This window comes from Sus scrofa, chromosome 3 (assembly GCF_000003025.6).
Source record: "Sus scrofa isolate TJ Tabasco breed Duroc chromosome 3, Sscrofa11.1, whole genome shotgun sequence".
Taxonomy (NCBI): Eukaryota; Metazoa; Chordata; class Mammalia; order Artiodactyla; family Suidae; genus Sus; species Sus scrofa.
Genome location: NC_010445.4, coordinates 127,833,895 through 127,840,222, shown reverse-complemented (window position 1 = coordinate 127,840,222; position 6,328 = coordinate 127,833,895).

Sequence of the window (6,328 nt, the reverse complement as noted above, 5' to 3'; positions counted from 1 at the left end):
GCATTGCTGCAAGCTGCAGTGTAGGTTGCAGATGCCTCTTGGACCCAGTGTGGCTGTGGCTGTGGTGTAGGCCGGCAGCTGAAGCTCCAGTTGGACCCCCCCCTAGCCTGGGAACGTCCATAAGCCATAAGTGTGGCCCTAAAAAAAAGGGGGGGGGATGAAGCTTCTGTAAGTAAGGAAGTGCCAAAGATCCAGGCAAGCACCAGGAGGTGGGAGCAGCCTGTGACACATCCTCCTCACATCCTTCTGAAGGAACCAAACCCACTGACCCATTGATCTCAGACTCCCAGCCTCCAGAACAGAGACAGGATATGAAGGCCCTAGGACACCAACACACCAGGTTTGCCATGGGGAGGACACTCTCCCAGGGCCTGGAGTCTAGACACATATTCTCCAAAGATGTGCCTGGAGACTCACAGAGGTTCAGGAAGAACGTTCTACGGCTTTTATGTATCTCGTTAGTTTCAGGCTTCTAATTTGCCATATTGTTTCCGCCATACCCGCGGCATGCAGAAGTTCCCAGGCCAGGGATCGAACCTGGGCCACAGCCATGACAACACCAAATCTTTAACCACTGCCCACTAGAGAACTCCTTTTTTGCCATGTGTTTCAAAAGCGTTAACTATTACCCAAGGAAATAGCATATATCTTATAAATAAACAATTATATGTATATAGGATCCTTTGTTCAAAAATAATTTCCTGAGAGTGATACACAGGTTTAAAACTATGCAGCTGTTAAAAGTCATTTTAAAAATCCAGGTAATAATAGAAAGAAAGAGAAATCTGCTTCCCCTAAATTTCTCATGGGTGAAACAGTCCCTAACGGCAGAGTGAAGTGGCTACAACTGCCATGAACTGATAGTGATGATACTGCAATGAGAGCAGTCATCAGAAGACTTGCCTTCACGGCAGTTTATGGCTCCTTGGTGTTTTTCTGTGACGAAAGGAGAAGGAGGAATATCTCTTCCCAAGGATTTTCCTTCTTCTGAAGGCAAGGATCACAGTGCTGAGGCTTCAAGCCCCACACTGCACGGCTTCAAGAACCACGTTTCCCCATCTCTCCTCACCCCTGCACCTTTCCAAACAGCCAGCTTCCAGCAGACACACTGAACAAATCTGGGAGCCTTCGGTTGAATAAAAGCCTTATTTTTACCCACCCCCCTTCCCTTCTTCCAGCTGGTCTTCCTGTCCATTTAGAAGGATCACTTCCAGAGTTCCCTGCTGGCCTGGCAGTCAAGGATCCAGCGCTGTCCCTGCTGTGGCTTGGGTTTGATCCCTGGCCCAGGAACTTCTATGTGTCAAGGGCATGGCCAAAAAAAAAAAAAAAAAGAAGGATCACTTTCCACCACCCACCTGTCCAGCTCCAGACTCTCACGACACCAACAGGTGGAAACAACATCTGCTGACCAGGCTTTCCATGAACCTCTCTGAACCTACTGTTTGGAAGCAAAAATTTAGTATTTAATGATGACCTGGTTGAACTACTGCTGAATGTGACAAGTCTGTAGCGCACCTCAGCTAGGTCGCAATTGTGTTCCTTGAGGCCACGGCCAATGGCTTGTACTCCCTGGAGCCTCAAAGTGCTCAGTCCTGGGCTGAGCTAAGGTCAACCTCACTGACCATGATGAGGGCCCGTGGGACCCGTACAGCATTTCTCCTCCAGCATGGAAGGAGCTCAGACTTGGGTGTCAGATGGAGCTAGATTCCAATTATCAGCTGGCACTAATTTCATGACCTTGAGGAAGTTATTCAACCTTTCTGAGCCTCAGCTTCCTTAACTGTACAATGGGTATAACAGCATCACACCCCTCAGTCCACAAGAGGATTGAGGAGCTAATGCATATAAGCCTGTCTGGTCCATAGTAACTCTTCAATCAGTGCCAAACATGTACTTTGACTCCATGTCCAATTCTGTTACGTATTTTTACCCCCTACAGCCAATGTTCCTTTTCTGCTGGTCAATGCTCATTTTCTAAAGACATCAATATTTAGAACACTATGGGGTGGTATTACGGAAGAACACCTTTTTTTTGAAAAAGAAATCAGTGTTGGAATGTTACTCTGTTCCTTCTTATGGTTCCTTTCCAATTTAATGATGCCACTGCTGACAGAAACAAAAAAAAAAAAATTACGTGTCATCCAAAAAGATGACAGCATCTTACTTTGTTAATGCCTCAAAATTACAGTGGGAAAGTTGGCTCAAGTCAAATTTGATATTCAGAGATGACTGGGTTCATGTCTGTCTTCTCAGAGCCTTTCAATACAAGGGAGCACTTAAGACATTGTAATGCCCAGAGGATCAGTTAAACATGATTTATCCAAGTCAGTGGCAGGGCCAAGCAACGACAGTGGCAGAGTAGAAGATACCAGAGCTCTGGGCCCTGCCATCAAGAAGCCAAGACAAAGCTAATGAGCCATCACTTTCTTTCTGGAGCCATTGGTTTCCTTGGAAATAGTGGGGCCACAGTCTCTAAGAAAACTAGTGAAAGGTGTAAGTTCTTATGTGCTTTTCCTGATTAACCCATGACTTTCTGAACATGGACCTTCAGCCTCTGGATCAGTTAGAGGCAAGCTCAGCTATGCTTCCAGAAGCTGCCCGATACAAAAGTGGCCACATTACCTAGTTTCCCTTTTCTGATGGTTTCCTTTCTATTAATAACATCCAGGGAAGGATGGCTGATTGTGGAGGGAGTGGAGAGTGTACTTTTCATTTGCAGATCTTATATCAATACAATCACTTTCTGCAAAAGCATTGCAAGCTAGAAGGTATCAAATGTCCCCTTAAAGAGGCTGCATTCACAAATGTCCTGAGAATTTAACATAAATGAAACCAAATTGTGTGTTTTTTCTGACACTATTTCATGCCAGTCATTATTTCAGAATATACACAAACTTTGAATTAGCTCTGAAAGAAGTAAATGAAAAGTTTTAGATCAGACAGCTGAACAGATAGTGCACAGAGACTCTAAGCTAGATGCCAGGGAAACAAAAATATGAATTAGGCATAATTGCAAGATCGTTGCAAAGAGTAAGTGAATAACAGACTTCAAGTCATTTAACAGAGAGGTCAGCCCAAAGTGGGTGGACTTTGTTTCTGGCCCCGTTCTCCTGCTGGGACACAGAGGAGACACAGCTCACAATTTCTTCCTTGGCTGATGTTCTCCTGTGATGCGAACTTGCAGCTATGAGGATTCAGAGAAAGACATGGCACCGGGGAAACAAAAGACCTCACATAGCTGGAGGAACATGACGGGGTTCAAGTAAGGAACATGGGAAGCTGAGGACACAGACTAAACCAACGGGCACTCACTGTGTTCTCACTTTCATTTCCCCTTTGGGGGCAGGGCTGCCTCTGCCCATCTCTGAGCGCCACCAACAGCTCCTACTGACTTGCTAAGCCTGCGTCGGGCTGGGGGCTGGCTGGGGAGAAAGAACCCTCCCCCTCTCAGGGCTCTGGAGATGAACAGCATTCTAAACATCAAGAACTGCCCACTCTCCAGCCCAGAAGGGTTCAGGAGCAATTTGAACAAAGCCCTGTTTGAGGAAAGCCAGCCATAGCACACACACCACGGGGCCGCCCCTGGAAAGGGCTTCTGCTGGCCACAGTGTCACTGTGGCTGTCACAACAGCCTCCCACCTCCCCCTCCGCACCCCCAGCCTTCATCCCTTTACACCACGAGTGTCCCTGGAAGAGAAAACAATTGTCCAAAGAAGATTGAAAACACCCCTGTAGCTTCTTGCCAGAGCATTTGCATTTTTGGAAGAGGTTCTTATTTCTTTTTAAGGCTCAGAGTGAGAAGCTTTTAGAAAAGCTAAAAATATCTGTTAAAGAAGAGAAGAAGAAAAAAATCCAGTTTCCCCTTCTTTCTGGGTAAAAGACTCAGTGACCCAGGGAGGAGCAGAGCTTGATTTCCTACCCTCGTCTTTGGAGGGGGGACAGGAAAGGGGGTCGTCAGGGCCTGGGCCTTTTGGGAACAAAGGTACCCAAGAGCACACTGCATAATCATAGCAGTTGAAAGCTGACAATGGAATGTAGCGTTCGCTCAGTGGAAACTAAGGAGACTAGGATGCAGGCAGACGAGACAGCTTGCTGATCCACAGCACTGAGTCCCAGCAGCTGAGACTGGAACGGGCCATGAGCCCCTGGGCTGCTCAGGGCATCCTCCGACCTCGTCCCCCAGCACACCGCTTATGCCTACACCCCCCAGAAATGACTCTGAGGAACCTGGTCCATCCACTGCCCAAGTGGGGACGCCTGACGCAGGGATGGGCCGAGTGTCCTCCAGCTGCCCTGGCGAGGCACCAGGACTCTGCAAGTCTGGGGCCTGGCTTCCAGAACTCCCTGAAGCACTGCCACACTCCAAGGGAGTTTCCACCAAGGACGCGCAGTACCAAGAAAAGGTCACTGACTCACTCGAGAACAGAAGACTTTCATTCTCAACGGACTTTAGAGCTGTGAGGCCATGCTCTCTATTCAAGAGCAGAGAAACAGGCCTCAAAGCGGCCATGATTTGACTCCCAAGGGGTCAGTGCAGGGCTGGACAATGTGGCTTTCACCGCACGGCCAGCCCCTCCCAGGCCACGCTGCCTCTGTTAAACTTTCCCTTTGTTTCTTCCATTTCATCTTTCAATCAACACCTACTGTGATTTTCCTTTTTGAGGGGGGGTGGTATATCCTCTGCAAATGGAAGTTCCTGGGTCAGGGATTGAATCCTAGCCATAGTTGTAACCTGTGCCACAGCCGCAGCAACTCCAGATCCTTAACCCACTGTGCCAGGCCAGTGGTAGAACCCAAGCCACCATGGAGACAATGCCAGCACCTACCATGATTGACTGAGTTCCTACGATGCACCAGGCACAATTTCTGGCACAGAGGATACCCCGTGGAGCCAGACGGATAAGAGTCCCACTCCTGGGGCATTCATCTCATTGACCCCTCATGGCTCACGTCTTCCCATTCTATCCGTTTTACAAATGAAAAATGAGAGAATCCAAAGAAATTACCCAACATGCTGATGATGCCACGTCAGTAATTCCTACTTATGGTGAAGAGAAAAGAAAAGAGAAGAGAAGAGAAGAGAAGAGAAGAGAAGAGAAAAGAAAAGAAGAGGCTAAAACACATGGGGTAACTCACGCCTGTCTCCTGTATGCCTGTATCTCCCGGATAAGGTGGCCGGATTTACCAAATACGGGATGCCAGGTACATGGGAATTTCAGATAAACAACTATTTTTTTTAACGTGTGTTTGTCTCATATATTGCATGGGACATACATATATGAAAACGTTATTCCTTGTTTATCTGAAATTCAAATTTAGTTGCTCTTCTGCATTTTGTCTGGCTACCCTACCCTAGCAAATCACCATACCCCAAACCAAAGACTACAGCCATTTGGTGTTATTAAGAACAAAGCCCTAGAAAATGCCTTCACTTTTTTTTTGCTAATTTTTATGGCTGCACTCACGGCATATTGGAAGTTCCCAGGCTGGGGGTCAGATTGGAGCTGCCACTGCCAGCCTACGCCATAGCCACAGCAACCATAGATCAAAGCCTCATCCACGACCTATAATGGAGCTTGTGGCAACACTGGATCATGAACCCCCTGACCAAGCCCAGGGATTGAACCCGCATCCTCATGGATACTAGTCAGGTTCTTAACCTGCTAAGCCACAAGGGGAACTCCGTGCCTTCGAATCATTGCATTAGATGTGACTCAACATTCAGTTTACCTGCAAGAGTCACTGATTCACCAGGACTCACAAACTGGGGGTCCGTAGTGCAAAAGATAAAATAAAGACACATGAGCTTGCTAGACCTCCAGAAAACGACTCTTCCTAATACCCCTGAAGATAAGTCTGTCTGTCCAGCCTGGCACTGCATGCGAGATTTTCCAGTGCTTTCTAGAGGCTATGAGGGCAGACAGGACACGTGCAGGCAGAGGGCATTACTAAAGGTCACGTGGATACAGTCAGGGTTGGAAGCCAGTAACTCAGCTTCTACGCTGGTTTTGGGGTGCCCCCAGGGCTGCTGAGGGTGGAGGTTCAACTCTGAAGTTCACAATTTTAAAAATGCCAGGAAATGAATGGTGAGCTGAGTAATTTAAAGAATCCTATTTTATAAAATCATCCCCTCTGGAGTTCCCGTCGTGGCACAGTGGAAACAAATCCTACTGGGAACCATGAGGTTCTGGGTTTGATCCCTGGCCTCGATCAGTGGGTTAAGGATCCGACATTGCCGTGAGCTGTGGTGTAGGTTGCAGACGTGGCTTGGATCTGGCGTTGCTGTGGCTGTGGTGTAGGCCGGCAGCTACAGCTCCGATTCGACCCC